Below are 21,226 nucleotides of genomic sequence, written 5' to 3' on the forward strand. Positions count from 1 at the left end.
TGTAATTTGGACCAGATGCTGTCTAATGTTAGAAGCTAAGGAGGGTCAGCTCAGGTTAGTTCTTGGATAGGAAACTGCCAATGAATTATAGCCTATATTTTAGAAGAAGGAAATGGCAAAAATACCTCTGAATATTCCTTGCCTAAGAAAACCGTATGAAATTCTTAGGGTTGTTGTAAGTCAACTGGTGACTTGAAGGAGAGCACAGACTCACACACTCACATGAAGAACTACCCTCTGGTTTAGCTGTAAGCTTTAAGATTTTCAATTTGTAAAAACCTCACAAAGATGAGCATGTAGCCATGTAGGTAATTTGTGTGGTATGAAGTAGTATGAGAAACATGCAGCAGAAGATTGGCTGTGAGCAAATTAGAAGTTTCCTGTCTTTTTTAAAATCCAAACTCCTCCCTCCTTAAGCCACCTCTAAATATTTGTTGCCCAAGAAATCTCTATGAAATTCATGGGGTTGCCATAAATCAATGGGTGACTTGAAGACAGATATACACATAATTTGTTAGCCCAAACTAATAGACCCACTAACAGAGCTGACCCATTGGTTTATGTAGTTGTTGACTTGCCAATTTCCCATTTATTCAGTGCATCAGTTCTAATTGGAATAACAACTGGGACTAGATATTTAGGTCTGTATTGGGTTCAACTTCTGAATTGGCAGTCCATTTAGCAAGCAAGTGATTTGATAGAAGGGCATTATATCACATCATCTATAGAGCCTATCTTTTGCTTCAGATGGAATTCTACCTCTACGTGGTAAATTTGTCTTACCACCTGAAATGCCTTTACTTCCAACATGGCTTCCTCCAGGTCTACTAGAGGTAGCTTCTTCATTGAGAACTCAGATTTGTTCATAATTTAAAATTTACATCCTCCCCCCCCCCCTCCCTCATTCTCTTGAACAGTTGTGAGAAAAATAACTGCACTCTGTTAAAATCTGGGGTTTAATTTAATCAAAGACTGCATTTATAAAGCAGTTTGCAGTGTTCCAGAAGCCTGTGACATAGAAAATGGACTAAATCAAATTAGCATTCTATATAAAGAGACATGTGCCTGCCTACTGCTTAATGATTATGCTCATAACCCATTTGTACAAAAGAGGATAATAATTTACTTTTTGTCTTGTTATAGTTCCCCACAATAAATAGGAGAAAACATAAATCAAATCAGCGTTTATTGTCTAAAATGATAAGACACCTGAAATAGCCTCCATTTATTAATTTATTTTTTCTCCTGAAAGCCTTTAAATTTAATACAAGCCATTTAATTGTCTAGTAAACATTTCCCTTCTAATTTGCTCACAGCAATTTAACAGAAATATATGCCACAGGAGAAGAGTGGAATTAATGTCACCGTCTATGGATGTAGTCTGGGGCACAGCTTGGTTTTTAAAGAGCTTTCTTTTCCTTCCCCTCCCTAAAAATCATATCTTTGTGACAGTACACAGTCCAGAAAGTTAATATCTCTGATTATGTTAGGATAAAGGAAATTTCCAGGGTCAGGCTTACAGGATACATTATGAAAAAGGAAGCATGGGGGATGGATTTTCTTTTTGTCTCTGTGAATCAATCATTATCTAATTGTGTTTACTACATGCCAGATATAAAACACATACCTATATGTGGCTTCCACTGTTGCACTCCTCTGCCCTAACCTCTGCAATTTTCTTTTCCTCTTGGAGTCTTAATTCTCAGAAGGCATTCCCCTGAAAGTTGCTGGGAGCTGATGAAAAGCAGCTGGAAATGCAGGAACCATAATATGTTTGACATGCCCTTTTTAAAAGCTATGGAAACCCCTGGAGGAATAGCTGTTCCTTTGTGTCCAGCTGGCTGATTGATTGGACCATAAACATTGCTTTGGGCCTCTTTGACACTTAAAGGCCCACAACGAAGTCTTCCCTTCATGCACATTATTTGGGTTCTTTTTCTGCCTGTGGAAGAGGATTTGTAACTGCAACAGCAGACTCTGGCCATCTATCCTTCTGATCTCAAGTCAGTAAGCACAGATCTCAACCACATAACCTTTAAATTCAATTTTTTCCATATTGGATCATACAATTCAAGGCAGGTATGGCCCTATGCAGATGTTCTAACCAGTGAATGAAAACCAAAACAAGCAGAAGGTTTACAGTGTAAACTAACGAAGAAGGGAGGGAAACAATAAGGAAAACTATAAATCCTCAATACTAAATGAAATGATTACTGTACAGACACATCTACTAGGGAGGAACACTCTGATGAAGGTTTTTTACAGTCAGGCCCACCACCTTGCAGATCTACCCGAACAGGCCCACGCAATTACAAATACGATCAAAGAAGAAAAGTAAGGACCTAGTGGTTAATTACGTATTGGGAGATACAGTACATTGCATTTGTAAGAGATTTAATGTATTAGTTATCCACCTGTAGGTTATTGAATAGAATGGTATATTACCACATACAGTTACTCCTAATCCCTTATCAGGGATTCTACTATTGTTAATTCAAGCTGTCCTATGATATGGGTAAGCAATGGTGATGTTTGCTTTGTGTTATTTGTATTGAATATACTATGTATACTAGGTAGATTGTGTTACTAATGCTTATTAACTGTATGCATTTAGAAGTATGGAATGGCAGAGTGATATACTTATCTGGAATTGAAATTTATGCAATGCTGATGAAGACTATTATAAGTCGAAATGGCCACACATTACTCCAGAGGTAGCCGTCTGAAAGGTTTCTACCATGGTTCTATTGTTGAAAGCATTGAAGGATATTGCCATCAATCTAATGCTATCTTTGCTACAAGGGCTACGAATAGTTATTCTTATAGGTTTTGGATTGGATTGTTTCTGCAACAGCAGGATATTGCCACTGCTGATATTCTAAAGACTTCACCCTCATCATTTGGACTATCATTTGCCACTGCTGATATTTTGAAGACTTCACTCTCATCATTGGGACTATTAATCGTCAGTAAAAAGAGTTATTTCCTACAGCCGTCTTAAAGTTTACAGTTTATTTAAGACTTGTTTATCACTGTTGAGCTTTATCATTTGCTATACATATGCACATATATATTTTGAAAGAAAATGTTTTGTCTATATTATAATCATTTCATTTAGTGTTGAGGATTTATAGTTTTCCTTACTGTTTCCCTCCCTTCTTTGTTACTAACCAGTGAATGGTCATGACAAAATTTACACAGTGTGCAGTCCACAATCCAGTCTTATGAAGCGCTATAGATTTACACAGCGCTGTACAAACAATCTTTTTAATTAGACGGTTCCCTGCCCTCGGGCTTACAATCTAAAAAGACATGACACAAAAGGAGAAGGGAGTGGTGGAGGGAAAGGGTAAGAGGTCCAGCAGTTCCTCTCTACCTCCAAGGCCTGGACCAAGGCAGATGGACTGGAGGGAGGGCTTGGCTTCATAATGGATGGTTACTCTTCTTCCAGGGAAAATACATACTCTCAAAGGAATGTCTGCATAGGTCTGATATGGACCAGATGAATTACATCCAAGAGTATTAAAAGAACTGGCAAGTGTAATATCAGAGCCATTGGCAATAATCTTTGAGAACTCCTGGAGAACAGGAGAAGTGCCAGCAGACTGGAGGAGGGCAAACGTTGTCCCCATCTTCAAAAAGGGGAAAAAGGAGGATCCCAACAATTATCATCCAGTTAGTCTGACATCTTTAACAGGAAAGATTCTAGAACAGATCATCAAACAGAGAGTCTGTGAACATCTAGATAGCAATTCCATAATCACAAAAAGTCAACATGAGTTTCAGAGAAACAAGTCACGCCAGACAAACCTGATTTCTCTTTTTGATAAAATTAACAGCTTGTTAGATGAAGGGAATGCTGTGGAGATAGTATATCTTGATTTCAGTAAGGCCTTTGACAAAGTTTCCCATGACATTCTTGCAAACAAGCTCATAAAATGTGGGCTAAGCAAGGTAACTGTTACATAGATTTGTAATTGGTTGACTGACCGAAGCCAAAGGGTGCTCAACAATGGCTCCTTTTCATCGTGGAGAGAAGTGACCAGTGGGGTCCTACAGGGGTCTGTCCTGGGCCCAGTCCTATTCAACATCTTTATCAATGACTTGGATGACAGAATTGGGGACATACTCATCAAATTTGCAGATGACACCAATTTAGGAAGAATAGCTAATACCCCAAAGGACAGGATCATAATTCAAAATGACCTGAATAGACTAGAAAGCTGGGCCAAAGCTAACAAAATGAAATTCAACACAGAAATGTAAGGTGCTGCACTTAGGACAGAAAAATTAAATGCAGAGATCTAGGATGGGCGACACCTGGCTGAATGAAACTACATGTGAAAGGGATCTGGGAGTCCAAGTAGACCACAAGTTGAACATGAGACAACAGTGCAATGTGGCAGCTAAAAAGTCCAATGCAATTTTAGGCTGCATCAATAAAAGTATAGTGTCTAGATCAAGGGAAGTAATGGTGCCATTATATTCTGCTCTGGTCAGGCCACACCTGGAATATTGTGTCCAGTTCTGGATACCAAAATTTAAAAAGGATGGGGAGAAACTGGAGCATGTCCAAAGGAGAACAACTAAAATGGTGAAGGGTCTGGAAACCATGTCCTATGAGGAACGACTTAGGGAGCTGGGTATGTTCAGCCTGGAGAAGGTTAAGAGGTGATATGATAGTCCTGTTTAAATATTTGAAGGGATGTCATATTGAGGAGGGAGTGCCCTTGTTTTCTGCTGCTGCAGAGAACAGGACCCGGAACAATGGATGCAAGCTCCAGGAAAAGAGATTCCACCTCAACATTAGGAAGAACTTCCTGACAGTAAGAGCTGTCCGACAGTGGAACACATTTCCTCAGAGTGCAGTGGAATCTCCTTCCTGAGATGTTGTTAAACAGAGGCTGGATGGCCATCTGTCGGGGATGCTTTGATTTGGATTTCCTGCATGGCAGGGGGTTGGGCTGGATGACCTTTGCAGTCTCTTCCAACTCTGTTATTCTATGGTTCTATGTATGACACAAATTTTAAAACTGTGGAATGCCAGGATAAATCAAATGGGACCTCAAGGAATACAAACAGGGCCTATCCCCTGCTATAGACAACAGTTTAAAGAAGTCTTGCTGTACCATTGAGGTACTAGCTGTTTTTATCCAGGGCCTGCTCTAGGTATTTGGTCACCCTAGGCGAGAAATATTTTGGCACCCTTCCACGCACATGGAAGGTGGATGATGTACCATGTGACTGTACCAGGACACAGAGGGGTACAAAGGGGTACAATTGTACAAAGAAACTATAATAAAGTAGCTTGCTTTTACATCGCTTGCTGTAATGCATTTTCACTTTAATATTGGCGGGATACATACCGCCATTTAGTACGTCTTCTATACGTACTAGGGTTAGGAAGGGGCGGTGCTTCCGCACCCCCCTAACCCTAGTACGTATAGAATACGTACAAGATGGCGGCGCCCCTTCCACATGGGCGCCGCCATCTTGACGTACTGGACGCACAGCGTCCAGACGTGTCGCGCCGCTTGTGACGTAGCGAGCGCGCCCCTGGCGCCTCGCTACGTCGCAAACGCGACGAAAAAAGAAGCTCCATTTTGGAGCTTCTTTTTCGGTCCGCGCGGGAGTCGGGCCGTGTGAAGGCTCCGGCTCCCCCGCGGACCTACTGGCGGCGGCGGCAGAGCAGCGCAAAGTGGCGGTATGTACCCCGCCATTGTTTAGTTACGCAAAAATTATACCAAAAAAAAGCCGTAAAGCCACCCCTAAATTTTGCTGCCCTAGGCGGCTACCTAGTTCACCTATATGGATGAGCCAGCCCTGTCTTTATCCATCCCTCTCCCCCTTGTGTCATCTGAAACAGCTTGCTTCACCTTACTGCATGGCTGTGCTAGCCTTTAACAAGGTTACACCATAGAAGAGAGGCATGAAAGTGACAGCAAAAGAACAAATCATAATGCAGTATAGGATACCACTTTTTTCATTAGCCCCAACCCCACCCCATGAATGGTATATATCTCCATCATTCATATATGGCACTTCATAAGTACGTGAGCAATTAAATGCCTAAACAACCCCAAACATTAAGCCATACATTAAGAACAATTTAAATGTTTGTTCTGCCTTTCCTTGCATTTGGCAGTTTCTTCCTTCAGTGGGCAATACGGCAGCCTTCACCATGTACTATGATCCAGGGTGGTAAAATTCACACGAACTTGTTGCATGTCACATTTTCAGGTGTCACAAATGATTAAAGTCTTAAATTAATCGTTTTGCAAATGTTAAATGTTATGAGTTAATTTTTCAGAGTCCTATTAAGGCTGCCAAGCCAAGCATTAATTGCTCAGTTCCTTGATCTGGTGTTTAAATTCTCCAGATTTTAAGGGTTACTTCAGCACTTACTGAAGTATTAGAACTGTTGAAGGGCAAGAGGCACTATATTTTAGACACCATGGATGAATCCAAAAGGCTGTGTAACAGTGTGGATATATGATGCAGCTAATAGTTCAGAGATCCTGTGAAACAAGAGTGGCATCATTATCTGGCTGTCTTCTGATAACTTTCTCACATGGTTCAATAAAAGCAATTTACTACTGATAGTAGGAGCATCCCCTAGTCACTGAAATAACAAGTAAGACACATAATTCAATGTTTAAAACCTGTGCAGTTGCCGTGTTTATAGTCATTGCTTTGAAACGTGTTTGGCACAATTGGGCCCCAATGGCACAGCTGTGTATTTTCTGTGTCCCTTCTGAAAATTTACTCTAAACAAGAGGCACATCATGCAGAATGGGTATAGCACACTCAAATACAAGATAATCTTTTGATCTGCTTATTCTTTTTCATTCCAATATAATGACAATGCAGCTTTCTTCACAGCACAAGCTGAGGGCCACAGCTCCCTCTCTCCCTCCCTCTTTCTCACTAAAATTCTTCAATCTCATCAGGAGCTCTCCATCCTTGCCCTGTTATTTGCTTTAGTAGCAGACAGAACATTCCTCGGGGTTTCCAGAAGAAATCTTGGGCAAGGCAAGCCAGGACAGCTGCTGCATTTTAGCTGTGACAGGGGAGAGCAACATGACTAGCTATATGTGGTAATGTACTACACAGAAGCAAGGTAGAGGAAAAAGTGAATATGGAAGAGAGAGGGAGGGAGAGAGGGAGGGAGGGAGGGAGGACTTACACTGCAAGGTTATACAGCACAGAGAAAAACAAAGCATACCTTCAGTGATGGAAAAGATCCATCCCAGTCCCAGTGACTGGTGCAGAATTGCTTCAGTACTGGGAGAGGATGCAGAGGAAATACCTGAAAATTCCTCTGGCTGAGTCTGCTGCTTGATTGGGAAAGCAGGAGAAGGCATCCCTTCTCATGGCCTGAGAAAGATCTTCAGATGACCTTAGTGCCCAGAGCCAAAGTGATTGCTACTTGAAAAATACCACAGATGATGACATTAATGCATAATTCAGGGGAAATAATGCTGCTGCTGCACTGCTGCACAGTGTGAAGTAGAGGTTTAAGCATTGGACTACATTGGACCAAGGTTGAAATCCCTGTTCAGTTATGGAAACACACTGGATTACCTTGGGCAAGTCACACACTCTCAGCCTCAGAGGAAGGCAAAGACAAAGACCCCTCTGAACAAATCTTGCCAAGGAAACCCCATAATAGATTCAATTTAGGGTTACCATAATTTAGAAATCATTTGAAGGCACACAATAACAACAACAACAACAACAACAAGATCAGTAGGAAACTCTGTGTGATATTCAAACTGCTCACAATATGAGAAATTCAGGAGTGGATCTCTCAGTTCTTCTTCTTCTTTTTAAAGGCTTATGAGTGCAGTGTTAACCTTTCCACTCAAACTCATGCCAAAGTTGATGTTAGATCTATAGGTAGTACAACACCAAATCTTTATTTCTTGCGCTGGTTAATAAAAGTTTGGAAGTATTTTAAGTATTTTTGATTGCAAGCTTTTGTAGCTTAAGTTATCTAATACCAACACTGATCATCACCTTTTTTTCCCCCAGAGCACTTTAGACTAATACTTCCCTGACAGTGATATCGTCCTCACTGAAATCCCCTATGGGATCCATTCCAACAGGTAAAGTGGTAAAACAAGATTGTGTATTGCACCTTTCTTTTTTAATTTTTTCATCAATAATATTGTATAAGATATTAGCAATGTTACATTCTTTGCCTCATTAATTTGTGAGAAGAAAGTCCACCTGCTTCTATATGCAGATGATATGGTACTCCTCTTCTGTACTCAAATTGGATTTAGAAGAATCCTAGCTAATCTGGATGCAGTGTCAATCAATTATGATAAGACCAAAGTTGTAGTCTTTAGAGATGGAACCAAGAATCATAATCAGCATATTGGACAACATAACACAGAACAGGTGACATTGTATCATTACTTGAATAAACTATGTGTTGCTTCTGGCTCATGGCAACCACATGTCAGGCCTACAAAACTCAAGACAAAACTCACAAGTGCAATTCTTATGTTTTGGTATACCATAGCTTAAGGCAGGCAGATGTCTCCAATTTTGCATTTAATCAAACAAAAATGCCAGCTGCAGGCATTGTACAGATCTGGATTTGGGGGTTTTAAGTTGCTGCAGACTTGGATAGCATCCAGAATAGAATTTTAAGAACTGTCTTGGGAACTCCAAGATGCAACCCAGTACAGTACCTGAGGCTAGAAATGGGATCACAACCCTGACTCATTAAGATCTCCCTGTTCATCTTTTACTTCTGGTTAAGACAGAAAGGAATGCCATAAAATTGCCTAACAAAACAATTGGCTCTTAGCACCTCAAAAGGAAAAACCTTGGTATCAAAATATCACATGTCTTCTTGATAATTTTCCTTTTTCAGAAACTCATTTTCCCCAGAAAGATAATTTATCAGCAAAGAAAGAATGTAAGTTACCTGCTAATGATATGTTCTTAGAAGAATACTTTGCATTTCTTGCCAGTTAAAATCTCCCCATGGTATAATTTACTTAAACACCATACAGGCCCAGTAGACTATCTGTTTAAAACTGAAAAGTTTTTACATTAGTAAGGTTTTAGCTAATACCTTCCACAATTCTGGACAACCAGTTAGCTAAACTCCTCCCTTGTCACCTATGCTGCTGTTGCTGGATGAAGTTGAAGGCTTCCCCCACTATTTAGTTATCCTTTGTCAAGGGTATTGGGGGAAATACCTTTTGTAGTGTGAAAGCTGCGGTTCATCACCCTATAATGGCTACGGCAAAGTGCCCTCACGTGATGAGAGCTCAATGGGTACAGTACATACTTTGTAATGTTATGGCCTCAGATTCAATTTCTGGCATCTCCACTTAAAAGAATCAAATAACATGTAATGTGACACTTTTCTGCACCAATTCATGCATAGTTGTTGCAAGTCAGGATAGACAATACTAGCCTGCATGGACTTGTTCGAACACAGCTTCATGCGTTCTGTATAAAATATTTCTCTGTCATACAGGGAAATGGGAAATTGTTTTCCTCTATCAGGGACTTCACTTTCAAAGCCATTGAGAGGGTCACATGTTGGGATAAGGCTAACAGGTGGTATTCCCTGCACAACAGGCTGCTGGAGAGGACAGTTTTGACCTGATCATTTGGAGATGATTTTTGATATTAAGTGGCAAGCCATATGCAGTCATAGAATCACAGGGTGCCCATCCCTGCTTTAGAGAGTTTTTAGATGTCCTGCTGTGCTGGGAGAAATGAAGGAGGAAAAAATGGAGACAGATATAGATCTGTGTTAAACAATATGCTGTAAGTCTGTGTGTTTCCTGCTTTACCCACCAATGTCCTTTTTGCCAGGAGCACACTCCAAGAGCATAGGGATTTCTCTGTTGATTGTGCAGCCAGAAAACTGATCAACGTGTTATGTTGGTTTTCCAAATAAAGGGTACTTTTGAAAATTGCTAGTTTACTCCTTCTGCTCAGAAAGTTCTTATTTTTTAATCTTTCACATATTTGGCAGGGGAAGCCATCTTATTTATGGATACTTAACCCTTAGCCAAAAGCAACCTCTAGATCTCTAAAGCAACAGAAAAGGTAAGTGATCAAGCAGCCACTGCAGCATAATGAAAGGGTAAAGACTTTCAAGAGAGCCTCAGATCATCCACCTAGGTTACTTTTTCAGACATTAATGTATGCCTGTTGCATTCTGTATGAAATGTGATTTCTTCTCTATCTGTGAAGAATCAGATTAACACTTTCACATCCTGAGGGCTTTTGAAAAGTTTCAAAATTGTTATAGCATATTTGATCACTTTCTGAAACTGTCCTATGCCACATGAGACTTCCAGGCCAGGAACAACTCATTTTGCTAGCACAAAGTCCATTGCACTATAATACCGTATATATTTGTGTACAAGTCGACCTTATGTATAAGTCGAGGGAAGGTTTTAGGGCCAAAATCATGGATTTTGATATGGTCCATGGATAAGTCGAGGGTAGAATTTAGAAGACAGATTTTAAGATCGGTTTCAAAGTGGAAGTGGAGGGGGAAAAAGAGAAGCTTGGTTTTCAGAAGAAATGCAAGGAGGAGGAGGAAGAGGAGAAGCAAAGGTTTGGAGATCAGCTTGAAAGTGGGGGGAAATGGGGAAATGCAAAGACGAGGAAAGGTCTGGAGATTGGCTTGAAAGTGGAGGGGAAATAAGGCAATGAAAAGAGGAGGAGGAAAGGTTTGGAGATAGGATTAAGAAGGGAATCACTACACGCACACTCAGGAAATTATCGCACTGCGTTCTGAGACCGTTCTCATCACGTGATGAGAACGGAACGCATTTGAGTATACCGCACGTTTGTGTTCCAATCGGGTTCTCAGAACGTTTAAATGTGTTCCAAATGTGTTCCAGGAGGGTACAGATATGAATGTGTTCCCAGAGAGCTGAAACGTGATGAGAACGTTCCAACAGAGGTGTGTGCGATATTCTTATCTGTTCTCAAATCCGTTCTCTCATTCCTCCGTCTCCTGATTGGCTGAAAGAATGACAGGCAGGGAGGGAGGGAGGCAGGCAGGCGAGCGACTGCAGTGAGGGAAGGTGTGTGTGTGTGAGGGGGGAAAGAAGGAGGGAGGGAAGGGAAGAAAGTTGGGACAAGTGAGAGAAGAGGAAAGAAGGGAAAGAGAGAGAAAGAGAGAGGGAAACAGGGGGGCCAGAGCAGAGAGCAAGAGGGAGAGGGTCTGGCTGCTTCTGCGGGGGCCTCTAGTGTCATGTCCAGTGGGGCTCCTGTGCTGGCAGCCTGCAGGAGGCAAGGATGGCAGGGATGCCCAGGACCTTCTCCTCCTTCCCTCCAGGAAGGAACCCACAAAAGCTCCTCTGTTTGGAGCAACACACAAAAGCAAGCAAACAACTCCCAGAATTCCATAGCAAAGAGCCAGACAAGAATTAAAGCGGGGAGGGAAGCTCACAGGCCCCACCTGGAATATTGTGTCCAGTTCTGGGCACCACAATTCAAAAAGGAGCGTGTCCAAAGGAGGGCGACTAAAATGGTGAAAGGTCTGGAAACCATGCCCTACAAGGAACGACTTAAGGAGCTGGGGATGTTTAGCCTGGAGAAGAGAAGATTAAGAGGTGATATGATAGCCCTGTTTAAATATTTGAAGGGATGTCACATTGATGAGGGAGCAAGCTTGTTTTCTGCTGCTCCAGAGACTAGGACCCGGAGCAATGGATGCAAGCTCCAGGAAAAGAGATCGCACTTCAATATTAGGAGGAACTTCCTGAGAGTAAGGGCTGTTCGACAGTGGAACACACTCTTTCCTCAGAGTGTAGTGGAGTCTCCTTCCTTGGAGGTCTTTAAGCAGAGGCTGGATGGCCATCTGTTGGGGATGCTTTGATTGTGATTTCCTGCATGGCAGAATGGGGTTGGACTGGATGGCCCTTGTGGTCTCTTCCAACTCTATGATTCTATGATTCTATGAAGGCACACATTACATGCGCACACACACAGGAGGCAAAAGGCTGACAAGCAGCCAAAATGGGGAATTGGGATGACAGCAGAGGACTCTTCTTTTCTAACCGGTTTAAAGAGCTGCTATGGCTGCCGGGGCTCTGCCCTTGGCCCAGTCCCCTCCCTGGCAACTTGCTTTTCTTCGGCTTGAAGAGACCTGCATGGAGCTCCTCCTTCTTCCCAGCCTTGCAAAGGAGGTTTGGGATGTAACTTGCAAGGCTCATCTCTCCCCATTTCTCTTTCTCCCTGCCTTCCTCCCGATCCCTCCTTCTTCCCTCCCTTCCCTCCCTCCTCCTTTCCCCCCTCTCTCTCTCACACACACCCCTTCCCTCACTGCAGTCGCTCGCCTGCCTGCTTCACTGCCTCCCTGCCTGTCATTCTTTCAGCCAATCAGGAGACGGAGGCGGCCTTGGTGGAATATGTTCTCGGAACGGTTTCAGGAATCGCTGTGCGGTAAAATGCAGTTCTGATCACGTTCTGATCACGTTCTAGTTTACTAATGCAGTAATATCTGTTCCAGGAACGTTCTCATCACGTGATGATAGGAACGTTCTCAGAACACAGTGCGATAATCTTCTCAGACTGGTGCTTCGCAGCTCTTTCAACAATTACTGCCGAGGTATATGCGGGTCAATCAGGGCTGCTTTTTAAAGGAGCTTTATGAGTAATATTACTGTTTATTGTTGTTGTTGTTGTTAACTGTCCTCCAGTTGATCTCAACCCATGGTGACTGTATTGACCCGCATATAATTCGGCCCCAAATTTTAGGGTCAATTTTTGGGCATAAATTTCTTGACTTGTAGTCGAGAATATATGGTAGTTGTTTTCTTCAGGAATAAGAGTCTGATAGCACCTTAAAAACTCACAAGTTTTATTTGGCATGAGATTTTCCCAGACTTCAGCCTACTTCATCAGCTATCTTAACACCTTTTGTTGGTTTTGCTGCCCCCTCTAAAAAGATTTCTCTCATTTTCATTTCAAATGTGGTGCTAATATAGTGTGTCTGTTTGCTTGTTGCCTTATGGAGACCCCATGAATTTCATGAGGTTTTCTTTGGCATGAAATACTTAAGAGATGGTACTGTCAGTTCCTTCCTCTGAAATATAACTTACAATACATTACTCATGCAAAAAATAAATAAATCTTGAGGTGGAGAAATCTTTCATTGGCATTCGGTACCTTGACTTTCTGACCTAGGAAACTGTCCACTTTAGAAAATAAAATTGGGGAAGGGGAGGAGGAGAAGGAGGAGAAAACAACTTGAAGATCACAATGGCTCAACTTATGCTGCAGCTGTTGCTAGGCAGGAAAGAGCTTCCCAGGGAGTTCTGATGGCTAGAAGGCCTGTTGTAAATTAAAAACTTAAAAACAGGTCAATTAGACTGAGTGATAGGATTATGTGCTGAGATTTGGAACAACAAAACAGCAATTTGGAGCATAATACACATTTTCAATTTCCACTCTTGTAGGCAGTTATTTTGAGGGTTTTCAAGACTTTTTTCCTTTCATTGGCCTGTTAACAGACAGCCAAAATAAAGCTGCTTCGGGTCACAGTGGAGGGTTGGTGTTTCAATGATGCATGCGTCCTAAGAGTCCAGAAGCTACACCAAAGCCACACTTCAGTCTGGAGCGTGACTTTGGTGCGACTTCTGGACTCTTAGGACGCATGCATCATTGAAACACCATACCTCCACTGTGACTTGAAGCAGCTTTATTTTGGCTGTCTGTAACAGGCCATTACATTGTTATTTTTACTTATGACTTTTTACATGTCAATGGCACTTTAGTGGATAATGTAAGTGCAAAGACTTGCCACAAGAAGATTGTATTCTAAACTAGATGATCAATGTTATCTTTTGGATTTTTTTTTAATCAATGTTTTAATTTTTATTTTTATCAATGTTTTATTTTTGGATCTGTTACTGCTAAAATGTAGTTCCTGCACCCTGCTGCGAGCTATTCATTCCCTGTTTGTGTTTTCTTTTTCTTTAATGTATTAAAATGGTTGTGTTTTAACTGCCACAGCTCAATACTTTTGGGAATTATAATTTCTCAAATCATCAGAGCTCTCAGACAGAGAAGGCTAAATGATTCACAAAACAACAGTTCCCACACTTCCATAGTATTATGCCATGGCAGTTAAAGCAGTGTCCACCTGCATTATTTCTGCAGTATGGATGTATCCTGAGTCTGATATGCTAAATGTGAGATAAGCTAACCAATCCTCCTTGCCAAAAAAAACCCCATGAAAGATTCTCCTTAGGATCACCATAGGACAGAAACGACGTGAAGGCACACCACCATCACCAATACAAAATGATCCCCTTTCTAGGCATACGTGAGTCTTTATGTACCTACCAGCTCCATCCTATACATATCTACTTGATTCTTGAAGAACATCTTACTAGGTTCTGTGGGTCTTGCCTCTGGATAAAGCTGTATAGATTTGCAGCATCAGTGGCCCAAATAGCAACAAGGAACTGTATGACATCATCACTATTACAACCCATCCGTTGAAGCACTAAGTGCACCAAGGGCTATGAGCCAGAATTAGTAAGAAATATAAATATATATTATGAGCAAGTGCTGGAGTAGGAAGAAAGTGGCAAGAACAGATATTTATTTTTTAAAATCCACAGGGCAATTTATAGCATATCGGACAAAAACAATTCATCATTTAAAAATGGCTAAAAATCAGGAAAAACTGACAACTACAATTGCAAATTTACACATACTGCTATATCCAACACCACCACTTTTCTTCCTCCTATGTGATGTTTTAACATATTGCATTATGTGTTTTGGCTGACCAATGGAATTATTATTATTATTAACCTTTATTTATGAAGTGCTGTAAATTTACACAGCAATGTACATACAATCTTTTTAATTAGACGGTTCCCTGCCCTCGGGCTTACAATCTAAAAAGACATGACACAGAAGGAGAAGGGAGTGGTGGAGGGAAAGGGTAAGAGGTCCAGCAGTTCCTCTCTACCTCCAAGGCCTGGACCAAGGCAGATGGACTGGAGGAAGGGCTTGGCTTCTCAAGTAGGATAATACATATACAGTACATATCATCACTCCTATGTGGATTTTGTATTTGATTTTATTTTTTATACACCATATGTTAACAGATGTTTTCATATGTTTTATACAAACTGGCTTGTGTTAAAATTTGATGCATGCTTCCAAACACCTGTGTTTTTAAAAAAAACTGGAAAAAAGAGACAATAATAAGCATTATGGGCGGTTGGCCCAATAGACTTTAGGGGGGAGGGGTTAAAAGAGTGCACTGAATTAGGAGGAGTAGATAAGAATTGGGTGAAGGAAGGAAATGTCCTAGTCAAAGTTCTGACACAAAGACAAAGGGCCCTTTCACACTCCCCAGTTATAGTACTCTGGTTCTTCTATAACTGCCATGGCAACATTTTATGAAATTCTGGAGTCTGTAGTCTGATGAGGACGTCTCTGGCAAACAATTTTACATACCCATCCCTAAACTGCCAGTCTCAAGGTTCCATAGGATGGATGCATGACAGTTAAAGTAGATGTGTAGTTGCTATAACTGTACTTTAAAAGGCCCTGAAGTCTTTGTGTCTTAATGTATTATTTGTGGCTTAATACAGTCAGCCTTTACCATATGTGGGCTTCCCTTATGCGGCTTTCAGCTTACACTGAAGCCGCAGTACAGTTTAATTAATGTTGCACGTGCCATGCTGCGCCACATCACACCACATCCACAAGCCCCATTGTTTTCAATGGGGCACAATTATACACGGTTTTCCCCTTACATGGGGAGGTTCAGAACAGATCCCCCCATAAGGAAAGGGCGGACTGTATATTACATAAAAATGTACCCATCCAAATCATGCTTTCATCAGTGTACATCAGATGGCTTGTCCGTGCAACTGCACTCCTCCACATGATGCAACTTCCTTCAGTTTCATTAGGACTATAAATACAATACTAGGAGAGGTGTAATTTATTGAGTAAACTGTAGTTTTCACCATTCACAGTATATCTCCAGTCTCACACAGATAAACTTTAAAATATTCCCTTTGTATTGTAACTCATTTAAACTCCATCTTGATTTGCTTATGAGTGGTTTGTTGATTAAACAGGGTTTTATACCACCTTTTCAAGCAGTTATTTAATTAAGCACCTCTTTCAGTACACTTTCAGATGGGGTTGGCATGTGTGACAGTCTTTGGAAAGGAAGCAATCATAAACTCTAAGATGGGTTTATTCAGCTGTGGCATTCCTTAAGCTGATTTAAGCAAAACGTCAAAAATGAGTGAAAGTAATTAGTTTACTACACAGTTTAACTGCCTCACACATTCAGTAAAAACTGGAGCAAACTAGTAAAATCTCATCCATCTCAAAGATCTGTCTTAGTCCCCAAATCAAATATTTCTTTGTTTTGTGCTGGTAGATTATCCATACTTTGTATGCAGGTCTAACCTAATCTTGGTATTTGTATAGACAGAGACTGATTCAGGTATTTTCTGTGTACAATAAACACAAGATTCTTAAGCACCGCTGCATAACCTGCGCTGTAGTTTGGGGTCCTCATATTTTGATATCTCATATCTGGAGATGGCATGAGAGACTGATGACTTTTCAGGAACATTAGTTCAGGTTCCTGGAGGAAAAGGATATTTTTCCCTTAGGCATGTGTACATCCAGGTCAAGTCTAAAGTGCCCTTTCCTTTCCCCAAGTAATCTGCATTTCCTCCCGAAACCGAGTCAAAGGATCTCATCACACCTAAAGCGGTAACTCAATCTCTCTCTGTCTACCCAACTGTACCCCATCCTCAGCTCAACTTATCCATCCATCCATCTATCTATCTCAAGGATATCCCGATCCAATCACTGTTAAAGCCATCAACCAGTCTAGAATCCCATTGTTGATTAATGGGGAAAGATATTCAGCCTTTGCCACCTGACCAGAGAGCCCATCACCTGGGGCTAGTGTTAAGGTCTAAATATGGTTTCAAACCTATCCTCTGATCATTATGGCCAGTAAACACCCCAACCCACATACATACCCACACTCTGGAGTTTATCGCATTCCGGTTAGAACGGCCCCTGAGCGTTCTTAAAGGGACCATTCTGGGATGGGAGGCAGCAGGGAACGCTGTATATCACACAGCGAGAACGCCGCCGCCTCCGAGCATTCCCCTTCCATTCTGGGAGCGTTCCCCAGGGCCGATTTTCGGGAATGCTTGAGAAAGCATTCCCGAAAATTGGCCCTCTAGAACACTTCCAGAATGGAAGGGGAATGCTCAGCAGCGGCGGCAGCAGCATTTTCACTGTGCGATATACAGTGTTCCCCGGTGCCTTCCGTCCCCAGAACAGTCCCTTTAAGAACGCTTAGGGGCCGTTCTAACCTGAATGCGATAAACTCCTCTGTGTATGTTCTGTGTCACCCTCAGACCTCCCAGTGTGAGCCACTCTAGCTTCCCATGGTCTTCTCATCAGACAGGTAATTATAACCCCACTGCAACCCCTAAAAACTCCATTATCCCCTTTCCATATTTCCATTTTTGTTAGCTCTGTATGCTGTGTTTGTTTGGATTGCTATCTTGTGTGTGTGATTGCGCTCTGCATATTTTCTAAATATTTTTTTCATTCACCTGAAACCTGTAGTCCTCCCAGTTAGTACTGATATATATTGGTGCCAACATTCCAAAGGTTACCCAAGCCACTTACAAAGCTAATTTCCCCAACATTTGAAGTACCACTGACAGCTTGTGGGGACCTCCCAGTCCCTCCACCTGTTCTTTGGGTAACAAGATAGGGACTTTGTCCCCTTTTTGACCCATTACTCATGGGCATGATCTTATGGGAGAGTAGAGACTTTTCTAAGAAAAAAATATCTTTTTGGAAACATGATTGAAATGTTAACAGTAGTTGAACCAATTACAGATATCACTGAATCGTTATAAATTTTGGAAGCAGTATTGTAGCCAATAAAAGAGATCCTTTCTATGCTATATCTTCATAGTCAGGAACACCAATAATCAAATTTCCATTGATTCCAACAACAAATACGCCTGTACCTACTGCCTTAGAAATGGAATATACAGTGTAATTTATTGTACTGTATTGTAAATGGAACTTTAAAGTGCACTGTGTTATGGGAAACTAAATGCCAAACCATTTGGATTATGTTATGTGGAAAGAAATAATGGCTGGTAACTTGACAGAGCCCCCATCATTTCCTGAGATGCTAGAGCAGACACTGCCTTCTGGCTCTTACTGAAGCTTTTAAAGATTTTAAGTGCTTCGCTGATAGTTTGGTACACAATTATAGGTGGATTAGAGAAATTACTAATAGGGGATTTTTGCTCTAATCTTCTTTCAATTGTTAATATTAATTAAAGTGTGCCTTCCTCTTTCATTATGCCATAAACGTGAGCTATTTCTTAAGTGGGAACCTTATGTTTTAAATTTACTGAATTCCTTTCTCCAACCTCAGCTCTGGAAAGAGCTATGAATACTGAGAGAAGTTTTAGTGGACAGATCAGGCATTCAACAAGACCAAGAAAGATCAATTATCCCACAATGTACTCAATATAATTCAAAAACTCATCTGACTCTCTTTTCCTTATAAGCTTACTTAACAAGGGACTTGAAATAAGATCAATTTCCACTGAATTAAAACTCCTGAACTTGGTTCAACCTGTGATTTGCTTATGAATTCAAGGAACAAAACTATAAAGAGGTTAGTTGTTTGGGGTTTTTTAAAGCAAGCATTCCCTGACTAGGGACCCTTTTCACAGTACATATGTGTAATATTATAATTCCACTTGAATTTCCATGGTTGCATTCTATGGAATCCTGGGGATATGTAGTTAAGGATATGTAGGCTCTTGTCATTATTGAATTGCTACAATATTACTGTTATTGTTGTTCTTGTTATGTTTTTTGCTATGTATTTCTATGTTATATTTCTTTATTATCTTATGTGTATTGCTATTGTTAATTGCTATTGCTTTGTATTTCCCTACTGTTGTAAGCCGCCCGGATTCCTAGTGATTGGGCAGGGTATAAATAAATTCTATTTATTATTATTGTTATTATTATTATTATTAAGTGAGATTTCAGTTCTCTCTGGATGAGAATTTGGAATTTGTGTGCATGTGCCTTCAAGTCTCCTGTCAACTTATGGTGACTGCATGAATTTCATAAGGTTTTCTTAGGCAAGGAATACTCAGATGTATTTTGCCAATTCCTTCATCAATTAATTCAGCAGGGGGGTAAACAAAGGAGGGGACAGAGTCTTGCCCTTCCCAGTAGGATCAGTCAAAAGCAAACTGCTGTATCATCTCCTGTTTTTTTCTCTTCATTATTCATTTTTGACATCTCAACCACACTCTGAAGTTGTCTGGCCACATGTGTATCAGCTTTCATCGTGAAATATTGGAGGATATTATTATTATTATTATTATTATTATTATTATTAACCTTTATTTATGAAGCGCTGTAAATTTACACAGCGCTGTACATACAATCTTTTTAGTTAGACGGTTCCCTGCCCTCGGGCTTACAATCTAAAAAGACATGACACAGAAGGAGAAGGGAGTGGTGGAGGGAAAGGGTAAGAGGTCCAGCAGTTCCTCTCTACCTCCAAGGCCTGAACCAAAGCAGATGGACTGGAGGGAGGGCTTGGCTTCATAATGGATGGTTAATCTTCTTCCAGGGAAAATACATACTCTCAAGTAGGATAATACATATACAGTACATAGCAATACAGGAAATGGTTTGATAAACAGGATATGGTGTTGGGAGGGGACTGCAGTGACTGCAAGTTGACTTTTGCAAGGTGAGGGAAGACAGCTACCTTCACCCTGCTTTACAGAGTTTTATGATATCTCGTTCTGTTCCAAATTCTATTAAACATTAAAGTTACAGTATCTGTCCAATCTGGCAATGCTAGGTTATGCCTCAATAGCTGATGAGGTTTTGGTGACACCTTGTGAGGCTTTGGGAAAGCATTACAAGATGCTGAAAGCTTTCTTGAAGCCCAGAGGCAAAAGGAAGTAGTGGAACAGCAGAAGGATCACAGGCAAAAAAAAAGTGGCATATTATTTTTGTTGTTGCTTCTGCTGCTGTATTTAACAGTGGTTGCTGGGGTCTTTTGTCTCGCTTGCCAAAATAATTGTTAGCAGCGTCAGCATGCCTATTCTCACTAGCTTTTAGATTCCAAGTTACGTTAGAGGAGTTTAGGCACCATGTATGCCTATGCTGACCTCACTTCCTGTTAAACACATCTTGCTCCTAACTATCCGAAACAAAGCCGCAACTATATTTCCCAGTCAATATCACAAATTCTACACTGAACTTTATTATCTTCTCACATTTGATGAGAAATATAGATTTTCCCCTTTGGCAGAGCAAGCAAGAGGAAAACATTTTCCTTTGCAACAAATAATATCCACAACAACATGAAATCCCTCTGTCATCTTATGCTAGCTCAGCTATAAACTTGTAGAGAAAAATCCAGGGAACAAACAGTTCTTTTGGATTTAATTATTACCATTCAACTTTAGCAGCTAAACATTTCCTTGTATGCAGTGTGCAAGAGGTTATCAAATGACTTTCCCCTCTTGTGATTGCAATCCTATACACACTTAGTTGGAAGCATATCCCATTCAGTTCAGTAGGGCTTGCATTGTTGTCCCAATACAAACAGGTCCATTGTGCCTTGGTCCCACCAGTTGATGGGACACCCTCCTTCCATACCAACTATCACTGCTCTGATCTCTCAGGGAAAGAAGAACAGTCAGCATCCTTTGGACTTAATCTCCTCTCCCACCAACCTTTTCTTTTTCTTTCTGTCATGTCTTTTTAGATTGTAAACTTGAACAAAGTAAACTGTTAAATTAACAACCTGCAAGATTTTTTGGGAGACCTGCTGGCTGAAGGGTGGCGTATAAATGCTCTAATAAGGAAACAAACAGCAACATTGTGGGGAAAGGTACCAACAGAGGAGGGTGTGGAGATACATGTGTTTGCTGCAGCTTTAGTTGTCATGGCTCCATCCTATAGAACAATGCGATTTGTAGCTCAATGCTTAGAATTTTCTGTTGGTGGACTCTAATGTAGCTCAGATGAGTGGATTATGACTCTCTAGCACAATAGTTCTTAACCCATGCTCCACAAGGCCCCAGGGGCTGTGTAGGGATTCAGAGGATCCATGAAGTGGATGTTTTCTTCACTTCATTTGAAAAATGTG

General features: G+C 41.0%; 1 protein-coding gene across 2 annotated transcripts in view; it reads right to left on the reverse strand.

Annotated features, from left to right (window-relative positions):
* The window catches only part of CUNH10orf90 (chromosome unknown C10orf90 homolog), a 204,202-nt gene that overhangs the window by 134,973 nt on the left and 48,003 nt on the right, over positions 1–21,226 (reverse strand). The window lies entirely within an intron of this gene.

This window comes from Sceloporus occidentalis, unplaced genomic scaffold, assembly GCF_023333645.1.
Source record: "Sceloporus occidentalis isolate IW3139 unplaced genomic scaffold, rSceOcc1.0.p SCAF_2, whole genome shotgun sequence".
Lineage (NCBI taxonomy): Eukaryota > Metazoa > Chordata > Lepidosauria > Squamata > Phrynosomatidae > Sceloporus > Sceloporus occidentalis.